General features: G+C 34.2%; 1 protein-coding gene across 4 annotated transcripts in view; it reads right to left on the bottom strand.

The window, feature by feature from the left end:
• Positions 1-19030, bottom strand: part of LOC109064919 (carbohydrate sulfotransferase 8-like) — a 155140-nt gene extending 136110 nt beyond the window's left edge. For 2 of the 4 annotated variants that reach the window (XM_042744515.1, XM_042744517.1), the window contains exon 1: positions 18703-19030. The gene's annotated coding sequence lies outside the window, so the exon portion shown is untranslated. The remainder of the gene's footprint in view (positions 1-18702) is intronic. The other 2 variants (XM_042744514.1, XM_042744516.1) reach the window with 1 other exon arrangement.
• Positions 19031-21260: the final 2230 nt, after the last annotated feature.

Here is a 21260-nt window from a genome sequence, read left to right as displayed (position 1 = left end):
TTGCTACCTCTTCTTTTCTTTTACTCTGCTTTAGTTTGTGCTGATTGCTAATGCATCATACAAACTAACAGTATTAAACTGCAGTAACTCAATTATCAAACACCTGATATACAAAAATGTCTTTGCAAATCTTTATTAAGTGAAAAAAAAAAGAATTAGAAATTAGAAAATACAAAATTATATGTTTTGATTACTAAATTTAATTAAGACATTTTAAATGCATGCAACTAAACCCAAATTACAAATTAACTAATTCCTGTTCTGGTTTAAATTGCTTTCGTTCCTCTTATATGTAAGTTGATTTTGGATAAAATTTTCTGCTAAATGTATGAATCCAAATCTATGTAAATAAATAAAATGTTATTTAAAAAATTTTAATACATGCATGCATACATAAACGTACAAAAAAAAGAAAGAAAAAATGCTACAAGAAATAAATTGTTCAGTTAAATGTTCTAAAAAGTTATAAAATAATCTTAATGCAGAAATCCAAAAGTAAATAAATACATAAATAACATCTTTTTAGAAATGAGAATTCATGCATAAATACATAAAACATATAGAAAATTACCAAAAAATTAAATATTATAAGAAATAAAATGTGAATAAATAAATAAAATCATACTTACATAATTAAACATATTAAAATATAAAAAGGTAGGTAAATAAAAACAAACCATTTTTAATCAAATAAATAAATAAATGCATAGAAATGAAAAGATTTCATCAAGTGTTCTGCTAAATAAATGCTGCTAAAATTACATGTCTTGCTTTTGTAATTCCCAAATCTATAAAAAAAAAATTGCAGTGCATTTTTTGGCATTTGTAAATTTTATGAGCACTAAAGGCAGAGGCTTGTTTTCCACTCATATTTAATGCGACTCAATTATGCAATGGCATCACAAAAGCTTCAACTAAACTTGTTTCTGTTTTCAGGGTCCTGAGCGCCAGTGAATTGAGGAAGGAGATTAAAAAACGAGAGCGAATAATAGACAAGCACTTTGGTTTTGGGGAGCCGCAGTGACCCACATACTGAGAGTCTCCTCTGGGACTGATGAGAAAAGAACATCCACTCGCATCCCATTCGGTCAACAGCTACTGCGTTTGTTTACCAGTTGCACAAAAGCTGAAGACAAACACTAATGAAACAAAGTCTAGAATCTTTCTCATTTTGGAGTTGACATGAAATCAAAACTGAAGTATACTTTAATACACATTGCTGTTCTTATTGTTATTGATTTATCAGTCCAAATAAAATTACTGATGCACTGAAAATGTTTCACTAACAGTTATACATCTCCGAAATTCAAGACACTGGGGGAAAAATGCCCCTGTATGAGTTTGTGTCTCGTATATGATAAGCGATATCATACAAGCAGAGGCATCAATATCAGACAAGTACTGTTTTATGTGATTTTATACAACAGTTCAGTAAATAAGGAGTTAACACTGTTATATTTCTAGATACAATATTGTATTTTTTTCTCAGTTTTTTTTGTGAATGTATTTGATTTGATGTAAAAGCAGAACTGGTGTGCGTCTCTGAGCAACACAGCGGTGATTCGTTTCTGAATGAACAAACGAGTGAACCATGTAATGATTCAATGGCATGTTCATAAAGACGTTTGAACGAATCGAATGAATGAATGACTCAGTGACTCACTCATAGAGACATTTACTGCCACATGCTAGCAGTTTTAGTTTCTTATTTAGAGCATCACACATGCTAGCAGTTTTAGTTTCTTATTTAGAGCATCATATCATTAAACACACAAAAATCATAATTTTGTCATTTATTCATTTATTCACCCTCATGTCGCTTCAAACCTGTAAGACTTTCTTTTGTAGAAACACACAACTGTGGATTCTCTTTTATGTTTCATAGTTTATGTTGTAGCCTAAATGTGTAATAACTTTTCTGTTGAATCACATAAAATATTTATTTCTAAAGCTATTTTTTGTTATGTCTGCTTGATACTTTTTTCAATTAACAATGATGACTTTAAATGATCTTTTGGAGGTATTTTCGCAGATTTATTAGATTAATTGATCACCACATCATGTAATTAATTAGATTAATATATTTAAATCAACTGACAGCCCTAGTTAGGACAAAATGTTCTTAAATTAATGTTTATGGAACATTCTTATAATTGTATTAATATTTTGTCATAATGTTCTTATAACAACATTCCCAGAAAATCCTCATGTTGTTATTTGTACATGATGAACATTCAAAGAATCATTTTTTGTAACCTTTAAATAACGTTCTAATCATAACAAGAAAATTTTGAAACATTCAAATAACATCATATGTTGGGTGAAAAAAAGTTAGTTGAATGTTGCAAGAAATTTTTTTGTAACTTTTAAATAACGGGGTCAGAAAAATAAGCTCAAGTTCATTTTGAAAACAAGTTTATTTTTCTGACCCCAGAGGCAGATTTGTTAATTTTGATCATTTTTCAGAAGACAAGATTTTAATGACTTAATTACTGATTTTAATTTAATTTTGTTTCTCAAGTGAATATATCTTGATTTAAGAACATTTCGATATCTGTACTGGAAAACAAATCAAACACTAAGTAAGAAAATCATTTTTTCTATGTAATTTTTATTCAACTTTATTCTCAGTTTTCGGCTGTAATGTATGGATGTGTGTCTCCTGAGAAACGGAGGTGGAAAGAAAAGCTCTGAGCGTGGTTATCTGTTGGTTAAGGTGCATGGGTTTGTTATGCATTAGTTACTGAGTAATGACTAACAGTGTGTGTTATTCTGTAATGTGCAGCTCATCCACTGGAAAACAGCCTTATAGGGACATTAAACAGCTTGAATAATTACTGGTTTAATTGTTAATCTTTTTTTTCCCATCATAACTTCAAATCATTTTTTCACATCAACAAACGAACACAAGATGCTGATGCAACATATTATTGAAATAGCACACGCCTGCAAATAAAAGGAGGAATAAAACCGATCCGTCATGTTTATAGAGGGAAAAGAGAAATATGAACATTGGCTTCGCTAAGCAACAACAAACTTTGGCTCTTTATGAACATCCAAAGTTATAGTTAATAAATCTGAAGTGCCTGAGCAGATTTCTCTTGTTTAGAAACACTTTCTTAAAATGACAATATGAGCGTTATAATTTTATAAGAGCAGAACAGATCAACTTTCTTCCATTTCATTTAGTTTGACGATGCACTAAATCAACTACTGAAAAAAATGAATAAAAATAGACATTTATTTACAGAAAACAAAAACAAAAACTAATAAATTATTTATATGTATTAGACTTATTTAAAAAAATCTAATAAACAAAAACAAAACAAATAAAATTGACAAAAACTAAACTTTAACTAAAATTAAAAGAAAAGCATAAAATACAAATAATTCAAAATACTAAAATATAAGCAAAATTAAAATAAAAACATAAAATGAAAACTAATTTAAAATATTAATAAAATCTATAATATAATCTCAATGACATTAAATTAAATTGAAGTATTGGTGGCATGGATGACATGTTTCAGAAGTTACGGAAATTAAGAAAATTAATAAAATATGTAAATTGTGATAATTTAAATATTATATGGATTAAATTAAAATGTATATATAAAATGATATACTATATAATTTTTACATTTATATAAATATACTATACTTTATTATATACTATATAATTATAATATTTATATTAATACAGTTATTTTATTTCATCTAGGTGCCAGTGGAATACTTGTCTTTTTTTTTTTTTTTTTTTTTTTTTTAGTTTAACTTGATAAACTTAAAGAACTCAAACTACAACTGAAAAAAACCTACATAGACATATTTACAAAAAAATATATAAATATAATCTACTCAAACGCAAAATCTCACAACAAAATTACTAAAACTTTAATTAAAGTTAAAATAAAAAGTAAAATATAAAAATGAAAACCAATTCAAAATATTCATTAAAAACTATAATCGTATCTCAGTGACACTAGAATGAGTGAAATGAGGAATCACAAGATACCAAACCTCCCAAAAACGCTACAGGCCTGTGAATGAATTATTAATTACCAAGCTGCATTCATCAGCGAGACGCCGGTGTAGTGACAGAATCCACCTGTCTCTTCCCTCCGAAATGAATTTAGACAAATCAAATTGTATATTTTCATATAAATTAGCGGCCGGCTGTCGTGGCTCTGTCTGGCCTGTTGCTTTCTTTCAGAGAGATTGTAAAGTTGGCAGCATGGCGACATTTCCAGTTTGTTATAAATAGGCTCCATAAATCTGTAGTGCTGGTGGCACGGGATCAGGTCTGGCACGGCCAGGAGGGGATTTCTGAATTACAGTCCGCTGGTCTGCTGCCAGACTCATCCGTCAAAGAGCATCGCCTGCCATCAGCCGACGCGAGGATCCTCGTTCCAATCCTAATATAAGAGCATGAAATATTCATATGCAAAACTCCAGATAACTGGCTTCTGTCTTCACTTGGTAATGTCTTAAATCATTTAATTAAAATTAAGTCAAAACCCAGACCACTCTCGCTCTTTGCATGACAAAACTGAATTTTAAAGGATGCAATAATTCACTGTGCATAAGTGATCGATGATTTGTAGCTGTGATATTTGCTCTGGTACAGAAGAGCGGCAAAATCAATATTTGTTATTTGCTGCATTTGTGAATTTCACAGACGTCCAGGTCAAGGCCACCAGCAGATCAAAGTTTGCCAGTTTTATGGTCCTGATCCAAACAGCTTCACATTTATTTCATAACTCTGTATTCTTACTGGATGACAACAACTGTTATTTTCGCATTATTATTTCTGTCGAGCAATTTTTAGACAAACAGCTTAGAAATCATGAAGCCATATTAAATTATATAATTTTCCTTTGAAAGACTCAACCTCATAAAAATATCCAGGCCACATTTCACCCAATAATATCAATCAAGCAATCAATTAATTTGGGTGTTACAGTATATTAGACAGCAGCTTGTCTTTTGAAAATCATATTTCCCATATATAAACAGCATTCTTCCGTCTTTGAAACACTGCCAAGCTCAGGAACAAGCTCCCTAAAGTCGCAAAACTCTTGATTGTAATTGATTGATTGTAATGGAAGAGAGTGATAATTTTAATATGTAATGTCTAGCCTGGCTTGTGGTCCTTTGTGGTTTATACTCTTCGACTGTAGTTTTTATCTTCAGATAAAGACCTGTCTCTGTTCCACACGCTAAAGGACTGTACATCCTCATGACAAACAAACCTCCTCCAGCTGAATGCAAATGCCAGCAAGTGTTTATGAAACCTGTGTCACCGAGTCGTGATGCAGATCCAGACGCTGAACACCTGCAACCTTGAGTGCAAACCTCAGCCGAAGCGGGCCAACAGCATTAAACTGCATTTTAGAAACACACAGACTCGCTGCATGATGAAATATTGATAATCTCTGATCCACGTAAAAATCCTGCATCTCCCGATGAATTATTTCTAGCAACATCAAGGTCTGTTCCTGTGCATGTAATGGGTTTCTCTGGCCGCTGCTGATGGGTTTGGGATCATAGAAGATCTTTCAGTTTATCATGGAACAAGAGAAATGTCCACTGAAAAGGAAGAAAAGGTCTTATGTACACAACATGTATGCAAACGGCCCTTGGCGAGTAAAATTAAATGAATTAAAATAAATTGTAATAAAAAAATTAAGTATTTAGTTGATAAATCACAATTTAAAATAGTTAATGATAAATCAGTGTTCATCTTTATTTATTCATTAAGAAATAAAACTGATTATTATCTTGATATTTAGAATTTATATGGAAATTTGAAGTATTTTATTGTGATTAATCAGGACATCCTACAGTCAAATATTTGTAAAATTAAAAATTGAATAAAATAAATGAAATATAAAATGTACACAACAAGTATACAAACTGCTATTGGCAAGCAAAATAAAATTAGTTAAATACAACTTAACGTAAAAGTTAAATTATTTAATTTATAAATTATTTTTTTTTTTAATTCATAAAATAATACAATTATTAATTATTTTTCTTTTTTATTATTATTTATGAATCGAGGAATAATTTTGGAACTTATGTGGACATTTTGGGAATTTTGTTGTGACTGATCAATAAGTGAATCCTGCAGTCAAATATTTGTAAAATTCATAGATTAAAAACTTCTAAATTATAGAACGTATACACAACAAGTAGATAAACTGCCCTTGGCGAGTAAATAAAATTAATTAAAATTAAACATTAAATTTAAAAAAGAAAAATAATTAATTTACAAATGAAAAATAAAATTACAAATAATATATATTAGTTAATTATTAAAACTGATTACTATTGAAGATTCAAAATTTTACTTTGTCACATACACGATTATATAATATTATAGAATTATAGAACATATAACCAGCAGTGAAATGTGAGTCAGGTCTGCTGCATGGACAGTGCAATTATTAAAGAATACAACACAGATGAAAATACACATAAATATAGCTATGAAAGAATTAAATAAAATTAAACAATAAAAATATAAGAATAAGAAGTATACTCCAGAATTAAATATAGAATAGAAAATAATGTGCATGAAAGTATACTGTAGTCTTAAATATTAAGATACACAGGAATGTGCAAACAGGTTGTGACATTGTCAATATGTCAATATACTAATTTTGAGTATTTTATTGGGCATCCTACAGGAAATAATTGTAAAACGAATAAATCACATACACAATTATATAATGAACAAATTTAAATGTAAAATAATTCATGATTAAAATGATAAATACAATTATTAATCACTTTTATTTAATGATTAATGATTAAAGCTGATTATTATAAGGAAATTTGGAATCATTTATTGTGATTGGTCGATAAGGGCATCCTGAAGTCAAATATAAAAAATATAAAGCATTTACTACAGTATGAGACCTGAATGACACTGTGCTGCCGATCACCAAAAAATCCCAGTCGAACATTTGATCCAAACCTCAGCGGCCAGGTGTGTAATCAAGTTTGACTTTACACCGCAAGAGCCGTCGATCCTGGTGAACCAAAGTGGACCAGACACCTGAGAGAAACCGGCATCAAACCCCACTGATGTCAGAGTCAGCGAAACACTCGCAGCTGTCAGGAAAGAGCTGCTTCTGCCCATCATCCAACCGCAGCAGCTGCTCGCAACCAAACACATGATTCACAGCAGACCTCAACCTGCTACAACACTCAACACTGAACCAAACGCTGAAACATGCGATGAGAATAATATGCAATAGGTCAAATGCATAATGAAGGATAAAGACCACCAATCACAGCCTTCACAGGGTATGATTGACAGGATGGCTATCCAATCAGAAAGCTTCACCACTTTTCATTGAAAACTAAAGCGCCTGGTGTATAAATCAGCTTAGCAAACCTCTCAGCGATAATGTGGGAATATTGAACCTTTTAATAATTACTCAAATGTGTGTTTGGAAGACTGTGTGATCTCAAAATGTCCATCACGCTTTTGTGGTCTACAGATCATTAACTAAATGTACAATGGCCTTGAGTATTGAATGGCCATTACTTAATGCTTTCAGGTAATGAAAATAATGGTGTGTTGAATATGAATGCTGCGGTCAACAACATTAAATACAAACCAGGGCGAGTCCTGGAGAAAAACTCTGGCGGTTGTTTATGGAGGATCATGTGCCACTGAAGACTGGAGCAATGATGCTGAAAATCCAGCTTTGAACACAGAAATAAATTACATTTTAACATATATTCACATAGAAAACAGATATTTTAAATTGTAATAATATGTCACTGTTTTTACTCTAATTTCCATTAAATAAATGCAGTAAACAGCGGAGGAGGAAATGGGTTTCTCTGAGTGTCAGTCTCTCTCAAACGCTGAACACACATCGGTGTGATGAGATCTGATGTGGCGTTCGGTTGGAACATCACCCACCTGCTAAAAGGGAGTCTGGTCCACTTTCAGAAAGGAGAATAATAAAGTGACATGATGTGACATACAGCCAAGTATGGTGACCCATACTCAGAATTCGTGCTCTGCATTTAACCCAAAGGGAGTCTGGGACACTTTCACACATGAGACACTGTGAACACACACCCGGAGCAGTGGGCAGCCATTTATGCTGTGGCAACCAGGGAGCAGTTGGGGGTATGGTGCCTTGCTCATGAGTAGTTGTGTTGTGGTATTGGAGGCTCGGAGACTCGAACTTAAGGTTAGGAATCAAACTCTCTAACCAATAGGCCATGACTTCCCACAGTCAGAAACCCTGTGATCAGTCTATGATAGAATGGCTGCATGGAGCAAGGAAATAATCACAAAAGCTCACTAGTAAAACACCTGCTACAAAAATGAAGTGTTTTAAGCTGCTTGCAAATTTGTTTGTTAGAATACTGTACAAAGCATGGAAAAGCATGGAAAACAGAATTATAAGAACACGAGTATTTTCACCAGCTAAAAAATGGTTTGAAGTCAGTTATTTCTATCTTTTGCTGTAGTGTGTCAGTAGGAAATATCAGTTTACATTTCCAAACTTTCATTTTTCCATTCACTGTAATAACCGAGTGAGATGTTTGTGCTCCACACGGAGATCTGATCTGATCATCATGATGCAGTCTGTCTGGAATGGCATGAAGAAACCAGAAGAAACTGTGGCAATGTCTCCAAGATGCTTCAAGAAACCTTCCTGCAAAGCTACAGTACTGTTAAAAGTTTAATGCACTAAAAAGAGGATGCTGTCAAAAATAATGTCATAGATAGATTTTCTTAATTCATTCAATTATATTAACTCAATTAAATCAACATTTGGTGTGAGCATCCTTTGTGTTTAAATCAGCTTTTCCCCTCGGTGCACTTGAGCAGAGTTTTACAGGTAGCTTTGAAGCATCTTGGAGAATTTGCCACAGTTCATCTGGATTTAGTCTCAGTTTGTTCTGTGTTCATGTCATTCCAGACAGACTGCATGATGTATCTACCAGCTAAATGAATAGTTAAATGATAAAAGCTCATTGCTAAAAATGAGCAAAACATAAACTAAGAATAATTGATGAAAACTAGTTCAAAACACTAAAACAAGGTGTATTGTGAAAAATCCTGACTCAGTATTTCTGAATAAAAATAGCACACAATGTGTCACAGCTATAGTTGGCCATCTGATCAGAGCCTCGCTTGGCCATAATGAATGATTGTAATTAAGTAAAGTGCGACACAGAGCACTAATTGATCACCAGGTGCTGCCGCCGCAGATAGAGTTACAGTTTAAAGAGCCCAGCCGTGAGGAAGGATGCATTTTTCCACCATATTTTGAAACCTTCCCCAACTGCGGTCACATCTGGATTCCCCTGATGGACAGAAACTGCCCTCAGATCACTGGATTCGCTTCGAAATGCTCCCGGTTTTTCCTGGTTAGCGCAGAGACAGAATGATCAGATGTGCGCTGTCTTACACACACACACACACACACTTACGGCTCTACCTGTGAGGAGATGAATGAGTGTTGTCAGTAAATGCGTGCAGGGCGACTTCACACCGGGAAAATAAGGGCATTATCTCCCTCAGAAGTCCTGACGATGCAAAACCACACAGCAACCTCATTAAACACTGCATGGAAATGAATCTCTCATTTTCGGTGTCATTTTTCCAATTTTAATGGCATCAAATAAACATCTGTATCATCTGAGCACTACACAATAAGCTCATAGCTCAATAAGTAACTGTGCGTTTTCATTGCTTTGTACTTCTCATATTGATGTCAGCACACAAAAAACAACATTATTCTTTAGAATAGTTTATAAAAAGCCAAATTCTTCTCCATGAGCTCTTTAAATAAAATAGAAGAAGAAAGAGAAAAGTTGCTGAGAGGTCCTCTGAAAGTATTATATTTAGTTTTGTTCCTCAAAGTTTTCCCCTGTGCAGAAACTCTCCAATCTCTTTTGCATTTCCATATTCAAATATGCTAAATATGACATCAGTCATCCATCAATATTCCCAACTAATACAAGTTTTACAGACTGGTTGTTAATTTTACATTACAGTAAATGACTTGAAGTTGGTCTATGTGTGTTGATTTGTCAATATTAAACACATATATTAATAATTATAATCCCAAGGATTGATTAATTGATTTAACTACTCAAGCATCTTTTTCCCATGACTGGCATTTAAAAAAATATCTGCTTATTCTAACAAAATAAAGTTTGCATGTGTATGGCATATAATGACATACCATGTATAATCACCAATACTTTATAGAAGATAGAGAATAACCATTAATTGATAACAATAAAATTAAATATTTAAAAAATATTATTTTAATAACAACATACTAATATTACATCAATAATTCCAAAAATAAATATATGTAAATAAATAAATAGAATTAAATCATAAATGCACTTTATTTATATTTTTTAATAAACTAACATTATAATAAATATTATTTTAATAACATATTCATTACAGTAAATTTAATAATAATAAATATTTACAAAAATATAAATAAATATATATAATTAAATGTCATAATTAATAATATAATCACCAATATTTCATTATGGTAAATATAATAATAATAAATAATATAAAAAAATGTAAATATAAAATGAAATACATCATAAAATATTTTTTTAAATAAATCTTATTTTAGATTATTTGTTTAAATTAAGATTATTTTATTATTATAAATGTTGAAAAGCGTTTCAACACTGCTTCAAAATTTTTGTACTGCTTCGAATTTTTGTGAAAATCGTGAGATCCTTCCTTTTTTTTTCAGAATCTTTGATGATGAATAGAAAGTTCAAAAGGACAGAATTGATTTGAAACAGAAATCTTTTGTAACATAGTAAGTGTCTTTACTGTCCCCAAATCTGACCCCAAACCTCTGAACAGTTCCTACTCAAAAACCAATTGCACCCATGGACAAAGACAACAAAGTTGGAAAAACCGCACGCAGACTTCCCACCCTGGTAAGCCCCGCCCCCTCTCCTCATCCACTTCTGCCATTGGTTACGGTGTGCTGAGTGACAGGTAGTGCAGTGCGTTGGTGGCGTATTCCTCCAGCACTCTCCCACACTCCCTCTCCCCGTTCTCTCACTCTAATCCTTTTCCGAGCGTATCACATTACGCTATTCTTCCCTTTAATACACGCTAATAGCGCCGATATCTCCTGCCGTCTCCTCTGCCAACACAAACACTCTTAAAGCTGAACAAAGCAGCTTTACCTCAGCGGAGTGAGTGTTCAGTGCAGTGGAGCGGATTCCTCCCGAGCGCCTCGTAATGGCTCCTCGTGCTTCAAATAAACACTCGCAGGAGTTTGTGCCAGTTTTCTCAGGTGTTTTCTTGAAGCTCGATCAGGAAGTGACAGCAGAGGTCAGAGTGAGTTCTGACGGTCAGTGTGACCAGATCTCCAGCAGAAAACAAGCAAACAAACTGTTTGAAGGCGAGAGGAGATGCTTCATGCATTATTCAGAGCTGCCGGCTCTAAACTTCAGTCTTTGGGGGATTGTCTGACATCCCAGATGAATAATTAAGCTCTGACCTTTTATCCTCATTAAAGGTGATGCGGGGGGTGAGATTTTCCTCCCGAGAGCGGTCGAAACCTAGACAAGCTGTCAGGAACGGCACTGAAATCAAACGCCTCGTGTTGCAGAGCCTCGGATGCATCTACGACACCCAAACAAGAGATTTGCACATGCTTTTACACATGTTATGTGAGATATAAAATTTGGGTTTGTTCGGGGAATGCAGTGGTGCAAACTACTTCCTTCCACCACGGATTCAAATCTCAGTTTAACAGCTGAACCCAAGCCTCCGTTACTAATTCTAAAACATCACATTAGAACTAGTATAGGGAAGGAACATTGAGTTGCTTCATTGAAAACTTATTGTATTACTGTATTTAAAGCTCATTAGTATTATGCAAAGTAGAGTATTATGAGAGAGGGATGGATGGAGTGAGTGTGATTAGCTGCATCTGATAACAGTATTCATTCTTCAGCTCAATCTCATATTCACAATAAAACATAAGCGGTATCTTTGTCGTACTATCCTTTCATCTGTTAAGTGTGATTTCCGATGGCATTTGTTGGCTGCATCTTACAAGGTGTTGTTAAAGTTAAAAATAACTTCCTTGTTTACAACAGCGTTTCAACAAAATCACCATAACTAACACACTCACCTTCTGAATACTTAATACTATAATTAAATAATACTATTATTTATATAAAATATTATTTATAAAAGTTGCTAGGCAATTCAGTCTAAAGTACAAAGGCATACAGGTAGCTCTGGTATATAGCATTAAAGTTATAAAAATGTAACGTGATGAGATTTTGCCCTCAACCAAAACTATTTGCTCTGAAACAAATAATAGATTAATGATACCAAAGAATGCTCGTAATGTTATCTTTATTAAAAAACTGCATATTTGAACTCTAAACAAGTACATTCTTATATATATAAGTTTTATTAAAAAATAAATAAAATAATAATAAAAATAATACAATTTGATTTGAGCAACCATAATTTCAAAGAGAATAATAAATAATTAAATCTTATTATACACCCCAGTAAAACACTTTTTCCACAGGTTGCACAAAATGCAATTTTAGTGCATTTTCTTTCCATTACAGCACAGATGTGGTGTTGCTGTAGAAGCTCTAATGCTTGCCCTATAGACTCTGAAAGGCCGTTATATCTGTTAAATCAGTTACGTTGATCTGATTGGGAGGGTTATCTGACTTGCGATGAGCTCATGAAGAGCCGCACAGAGATTCCAGGCCTGAAATGTGGACTCATTTAAAGCAGAGTGTATTTATAGCCGGCAGAGAAATAATTCATTGTGATCAGAGTGGAGATTGTACACAAACACAACAGCTGTGCTGGATTAGAACAAACCCTGTGCTGCTCTGCTGCTTCTCCACTCATCTTCCTCCTCTCTCTTTCTGTGTGACGGGAGGGAGGATGTTTCTTTGAAGTGTGTTTGTCATGCTGCGCTGTGCTGCTGCTCTCCGGTGGCTCTTTCCACAGCAGAAGCCTTGTATGTGTCACACGCACATCCCGCTGTCTGCGGCACACCTGGACCTCACACTTAACACCACTATTGAACCCTCAGAGGACATCACAACTCTCTACAGCTGATATAAGCTCTAAAAACTGCTCAGGAATATTATCGATTTGACTGCATTGACTCTATCAGATGAGAAACTTGAAGTGAATTTTATTTAATTCATTATTTGACAGGGACAATAGACAGTCAGAAAACTGCCCCAGAATTAGCTACAGAGCTAAATTTCATCTGCTGTCCCTGGTCAGGAAAATAGAAACTACAAACCAAATTAGTTTCATAATTAAAGGGATTTTGCAACACTGTTATTGAACTGAACTGAAACAACATTCAACTAGATTGACTGAATCAACATTCAATTGAACTGAGCTGAATTTACACTATTGTCTTTGGTAGAGATGCTAATAGATGAATCTTTTCATAATTAATGAACTTTACTGTTATTGAACTAAACCAAATTGACTCTGAGCTGATAACTGCCGTCTGTATTGAGATTCATAGCTGAATCACTTCATAATTAATGAACTTTATTAAACTGAAGTGAATAAACTGAATCAGCACTGAACTGAACTGAGCTGAATAATCACACAATTGTCTTTAGTAGAGATGCTTAGCAGCTGATTTCCATTTGTTTCATAATTTATTAACTTTACATAGTTCCTTAACTCAATTGAATCAAATGAATCAACTGAACTGAGCTGAATAATGACACTATTGTCTTCTGTAGCGCTGCTTAGCTGAATCGTTTCATGAATGATTAACTTTACAGTTATTGAACTGAACTGAATCAACTCTAAACTGATCTGATAATGAAACAATTGGCTTCTGTAGAGATGTATATAGCTGAATCAAATTCATTTCATAATTGATGAATTATGAAACATCAACACTTATTGAACAGAACTGAATCAACGTGGAACTAAGCTGAGCTGAATAACGACACTATTTTCTTCTGCTTATAGTGGAAATTAAATTGTTTCGTAATTGAACTTTACACAGTTATTGAACTGAATTGAACTGAACCAACACTGAACAGAATAATAACACTATTGTCTTTTTAGAATTTGAATCTGTCTCATATTTGATGAAGTTTGCATCATTATTTTCCTGTTCTATTACTGTGAAGCTGCTTTAAAGAAATCTCTATTTTGTTTAAAGCACTATAGAAATAAACATGACTTGATTAAAACCTGATGGACAAACTTAATTTGAAACTGTTGTGCAATAGTAAAATGCATACGTTTAATTCTATAATTCTGTGACAAATTGCTTATGCTCCTCTACTTCAAGTCACTTTGGATAAATGCGTAAATGCAGCAAAAACGGTCTAAAGTTAGACTAATGCACTGCACATGCAAACACAAAAATCTATAATTATTAATTATCTTGATTGCATCAAGCTAATCATAACTATTTGTACTTTGTACAATCTTTATTATGTAAAACTACTCATGAATTATTGCCCTGAGAGATTTCAGGATTTATGATTTTTGACTGCAAATAGAGACTTTCTGAACAGCAAAGAGCAGTCTAGACAGGTATTCATACCAGAAACAGATTCCAGAAAATATACTGTTATTTGTTAACACCAAAAATAAACGAGGTGTGAAATGCCACTGCATGCAGAATCTGAGCCGATACAGCAGCACAAACACGCCATGAAAGTGCAAAATGATTTCATATTCCTATATTGAACTGAAGAGGCAGGTCCATTCTCTTTATCTAAATGCTTAATAGCTTTTTGTTGAGCTGAAAAAGACCCAGATAGAAATAAGAAGCTTTTCAGCTGAAAGCCCAGGCCTCCTTCCAGAATCACATCTGAAGATGCTCCCGCTCGCTCTCTGTCTTTCTCATTCAGCTCAGTAATGCACACGGGCCAAGTGCTCGTCTTGTCGGTGCAAATTTGACAGAATTTGACTATCAAACCAGATTAAAGTCGTATTCAAATGGAGGAAAGTCTTTCATCTTGATTAAACTCAAATTTAGGGCAATACGCCACACTGAGGAAAGTGAATATAAATTCCTATTGAAAATCAATACGTGAATACAAGACTGATTGCTCCCATATTTAACTAAAGGGATCCAGATTATGCAACAAAGAAACACACATAGACACAACCGTACAGTATGCACACGTGAACAATCTAAACAATCAATGCCAATGTAAACAACTACACTGAACGGACTGTAATTGCCTCGTTTTAATCTATGTCAAAATAACTGGAATCGATGCAAACGTGCATTATTTAAATGGATAGTGCACACAAAAATCTGCTCATTTATTGACCCTCATGTCATTCCAAACCTGAATGTTTGGAATGTTTTCCAGAAAATATTTTGAAGAAAGAACCGCTGCAACTGGAATTGACTTCCGTAGTATTTTTTTGTTCCAAATCCTTCAAAATATCTTATTTGTGGTTCACACAATTAAGTAAGTCATACAGGTTTGAAACAACATAAGGGCAAGTACAATTCCAAAAAAATACATATATTTTCTTGCTTAGCAATTTTATCTTGTTTTCCAATACAAATATCTAAACATTCTTAAATCAGAATGCATTTATCTAAGAAGCAAAATTACAAGATATAAGTATTGCTTTAAAAAAAAAAAAGTTTTAAAATTAAGTTTTTGCAGCCAAAAAAATAACTTAATTCAAATGGAAAATAAGATTATTTTTCTGACCCCCATTAGCAGAAATGTTTTCATTTTAAGCATAAGTGTGCTTCATTTCAGAAAACAAGACTTAATATCTTAAGTCATTTATGCATGCTGATTTAAGGATGTTTAAATTTTTTTACTGGATAATAAGACAAAAGTAGAGATTTTTTGCAGTGTAAATAATAGAATTTTAAGATTCCCATTGCACACACAGATACTGTGTAAACCCGTGTGCATGTTGTCATCCTTCTGTCACGTGGTTCCTCACAAACTCTCTGCATTCAGCTCTTCTCGGCTCGGCTCTCCCGCGGAGTCTGGAGCGGATCTCTCTTCAGGTCTGTGGGAACGCGGCGGACGGCGGAGCCATCTGGAGTGTGACTGTATGTTCCTGCCTGCTGGTATCACGCCAGCACTGAGACTCTTCGCACTAAAACACGCCGCCTCACGCTTCCTGAGAGCGCAGCCCGTGTGCGTCAGACCCCGCGGTACAGCAGCGGCTCCAGCCCACCTCCCGCTAACCAACACGCCAGACAAGACACAACCAGAGACAACGTGGATTGAGACGTTAGGATGTTTCACAAGAGATCTATGGAAGCCAGTTTCTGTCATGGGATTAAAAATTTCAAAAAAGCTAATTGTGACTTTTTATCCTACAATTTTGAGTTTACATCTCTCAATTCTGATAATTCTCAGAATTCCCAATTTACATCTTGCAATTCTTACTTTTTATCTTGCAATTCTGACTTTTTCTCATAATTACAATTGTATATCTTGTATAGTTTGTCCCACAATTCTGACTTTATATCTTGCAATTCTGACAATTCTGACTTTATATCTTGCAATTCTGACCTAATATCTCACAATTTTAACTTTGTCTCACAATTCTGACTTTATATCTCATAATTCTGTTTTTCACAGTTCTGACTTTATATTTCACAATTTTGACCTTTTTCTTGCAATTATGTTTTTCCTCACTATTCTGACTTTATATCTCATAATTTTGACCTTATATCTTTCAATTTTGCAAGTTTATATCTAGAAAATCTGACTTTTGACCTTATATCTTGCAATTCTGCCTTTTTCCCACACAATTGAAAATTTAAATCTTGCAATTCTAATTTTAAACCTTGCTATTCTGAATTGTGACATTTAAACTCAGAATCGTGAGAAAGTCAGAATTGTGAGAGAAGTCACAATTATCTTTTTTTTTCTTTTTTCTTTTTTATCCTGTGTTGAAAACAAGCTTCCATAGGGATCTCAGCAATGTCTCATATTATGAAATTTACCAAGATACTAAAGTCTGCAATCAAAAATGAATGATCTCAATAGGAATTCAAAGACCAAATGATGACCTGAGCTGCATATCACATTATTATTATTATTATTATCATTTACATTTAACTCTCAGCTTTTGAGCTAGTATGTGGTTTCCCAGGAAATCTACAGCTACATTTGGTGCTATTTTTACATCTCCACATGCGTTTTAGGAGAAACTGACACAAGAGTGTGAACTTCATTAAGTCTCTGGAGGCATTAAAGTGAAACCTCTGAGCAATTTACACATGCACTCGCTCTTTCCAGTTCAATGACAGACACTGCTGGTTTTGCTGATTTTTCTTTCATTCTGGATACATGATATATAGTCCTGACAGGAGCATTTTCAAAGTCTGAATATAAATTACAGCCTCGTCAGAGAAGGACAGATAGCGACCTGACTGACCACCGACGGAGCCTGACAGCATCATTTGTCAAGTTTCTCACGCTGATGTCACGACTGTCACTTATATACAGCGCAAGCTCAGCTTTGCAATGTAAATCAAAGTATCCTTGAATTAATGTGACGCGTTCAAAAATGAGGAGAAAAATGACAAAGAGAACGAAGAGCATGTGTTATGGAGAAACCAGAAACTGGGATGAGTTTTATAAATCAAAAGCTTCAAAGTGTTGTCAAGATCTGACCTCAAAATACAAGAATTTAATTTGAATCTGAGATTTTAGACTATATCAAAACACTGCAATTCAGATATTTTGGAGAAGAAATAGTTTCTTGTCCCATTGACGTCCATAGTATTTTTTGTTCATGCTGTGGTAGTCAATGGGATCCAAAACCATTTGGCAACCAACTTCAAAATATCTCCTTTTGTGTTTCACACAAGAAAGAAAGTCACTGGAACGACGTGAAGTCAATCTCTGACCTCAAAATACAATAATTTTTCTGTTCAGCTATGCAGCATTTCAATCCATCTGATTCTGAACTGTATTGCACAAGATTAAAAGTTAAAAACAGCTTAATTCTGCACATCAATGTCAAAAATAATGTGGAATTACAGAGTACATTTGAAGCACATTCATGGCACAAAACTCAAATAAATGACTTGGCAACTTGTTTAAAGTGTCTCATGCATGTTGACCTATACAGCAAGCCTTCAGTATAGCTGCTTCTTCCACTAATAAAATCATTTAAACATGCATAATTGCTTTATCTCAGCGTGTGTTCCTCATGGAAGAAGTGACATTATTTGTGCACAAACAGAATCCACTTAGAGCCGCACCTGCTGTTCTGATTCACATTTTATGCCTTTAAAAATAACGCAGATCTTCAGCTTTGAGACGAGAACTTTAACCAATCAAAGCACATTGGTAAACTCAACAAAATAATCGTTCCGCAGACTGTCAGCACTCCTGGTGACCCTTAGAAAAAAGTTTACCATCATTACTTTACCATAATGTGGTAAAATGCCATATTAGACAACTGTAAAAATCGCATCATAAATCAACATGCAATCTCTTTCAAACAATGTCTGTGGTGTCTACCACAGTTTTACGGTAAGATACTACAAATAAGTATGGTATTTTATTTGTATGCCATCGTGCAAATAGCAACTCTTTCAGGTTTCCAACCTCTAGGCAACACCTTCCCATACAAGTGCAATGAATGCATTCGTGCGGGAGAACAATAAAACTATCGGAACCGACCTGTGCAGATGAAGATGATTCAGACTGAGATCAGATCAGATCAGATCATTTCAGCACCATGGAAAGCGCGATGCAACATCCACTTGGACTGTGTTTGAGATCCTCCTGTTGCCAGATCCGGATCCGCTTCGGTTCGGTGCGCTGGAATGATGCGCGCGTCTCCGCGTGTCTGATAGATATTTCCTTTGTGAGTCTCAGTGAAGAGAAGCCGCGAACTGTTAACGCGTCTGCAGTGCGTGCTGGAAAGTGTCTGCAGGTTCAGCTCTCTGTGTGAGGAAGATGAGGATCGGAACTCAAACTCACAGCACAGACGAGTGAGCGCACGATGCGCCGCCTCTTACAGAGAGCGAGAGAGAGAGAGAGAGAGAGAGAGAGAGAGAGAGAGAGAGCGCAGTGTGGGTGTCCTTCAGTGTGAATATGTGGAGCTGCTAACTGTGTTCACTCACTGCACGAGCGAATCTAACCAAATCTGTCAAGAGCATGTGCAGATCATACACAAATTTGTTAGTTGTTTGTGAAGATTGTGATTTTTGTGGATCGAGAACGTTCATGTACACTGACAAAAATAGTGTAGGATTTACTTTTACTGGTGGAAAAAATCACGTAGTAAATTTCACATATCATTACAAAGACATGGCAAGTTACACACAGAATATATAAAATAAACAAATACAATTTTAATCAAAACGTTAAAATCATGGCACCTATATATAGCGCAGTTGCGCTAGGGGCGACACGAGTTCGAATTCCGATCCAACGTTAAAATCATGGCACCTATATATAGCGCAGTTGCGCTAGGGGCGACCCGAGTTCGAATTCCGATCCCGCCCCCTATCTCTCAGTATATACAGTATATATGTTTACAGTATATATTCTTTACCATAAAATACATTATATGTTGTTGTTTAATTCTTTAGCTGTATATATACGTCTTTACTGTATGGTAAAGTAATTAACATGTTTTTACAGCAGAATTTCATTTCTCCTTTTAAATTCTGCAAGAAGAAAGACTTTTAGGACCATTAGGATTTCTTCATTGTGACACTTATGACTATTCAACACATTTACTGTACACTGAAAAAAAAGTGCAGGATTCAATTTGCAATAATTTTTTTACTCAGAAATTAGTACATTTTAAATAATTGCAAAAACGGCAAGTAACAGTGAACTGAATTTAAAATTCAGTTTTAAAAATGTAAAAAAGTATAAAGATCATATTTTCTTATAAATACTCCAATAACCATTTTTATTACAACTTTAAAAAATCTGTTTTACAGACAGTCTATATTCCTTACTGTAAATGCATACTAATAATAGTATGACATTTTGTGACCAGTTCCTAAATGCATTTGACATTAGTTATATTTACAAATATTATTTTTTATTATAAATTGTCATTATTAAATTAATAATAATTATATCATATCTATTTCACAGTTGTTGTTTTTTCCCCCAATGCGGGTAGGGGAATGGGTAGTATAGGTCATAATGTGAATTTATGCTGGTTTTAAATAAATTAATAAAATCCCCCCAATTTTTTTTTTTTTTTTTAATGAACAAATAAATTGTGTCTAGAAAATATTAATGTTTAATAACAATGAGATCACATAATATTGCCACGAAATGGTGCAAATCTGAGCTCTTTAAACTAGAAAGATTTAAGTTTGCTCGTATTTAACTAACGGGCTGATAATCTGAATTAGGTGTGTTATATAGGGAATACATCAGAAATGTGCCGTGCTGTGGATCCAGTAAACAGCTGAGATTTTATTTGCCATTTTTCATTCCTACGTAAATTATGAACAAATGGCTATTTAAATCACTATACTTACAGGTTGAGTAAAAGATTTGAGATAGAAAGAACAATACATATATTTTTTGTTATTTATCATGTATGTGTGTGCGTGCGTGCGTGTGTGCGTGTGTGTGTGTGTGCGTGTGTGTCAGAGAATCAGACTTTCTGGAGATGATGGAGGTTATATGTGATTCTGAGCATCCATCCTCAGTAACCTGATTATCCGTTTCCTCAGGTTCAGCCGCTCTGTCTGTCTGCCCGTCTCTATCGGTCTCTGTCTGTCTGTCTGAGGACACAGAGCCAGTCAGTAACATTCTGTTCCAGTTCTTGTGAAGGCACTGAAGACACACATGCATCTCATCTGACACGTGCGTTTCCCTGTGAATGCCTCCTCACTGGTGGACTGACATCTACACTTGTGTTTTGTTATGATTCCAGATACTCAATATTTAGGTTGAGACCCAAACCCTAACATTTACTGCAGTCATTAAAACAACATCTGTAGGTTGTAAGCTATTCGAAACCTATTTTACCTCCGTAAGGTGATGTTTTACTGCTGGAAGATGCCATATTACACCATCTGAGCACAAAGAGCATTTTTCTCCATTGACAGCCATTCAAGAGTAGAAGTGTGCTCTGTCATAAGTAATGCTATATATATATATATTATATGTATATATATATATATAGAGAGAGAGAAAGAAAGAGAGAGAGAATAAATATATGTGTAATATAAGTCTTAATAAATAAATATATAAAAATA

The sequence above is a fragment of the Cyprinus carpio genome, chromosome B18 (genome assembly GCF_018340385.1).
Source record: "Cyprinus carpio isolate SPL01 chromosome B18, ASM1834038v1, whole genome shotgun sequence".
NCBI lineage: Eukaryota > Metazoa > Chordata > Actinopteri > Cypriniformes > Cyprinidae > Cyprinus > Cyprinus carpio.
Note: the sequence above shows the minus strand (reverse complement) of the source record. Positions and strands in the feature narration are given on the sequence as shown.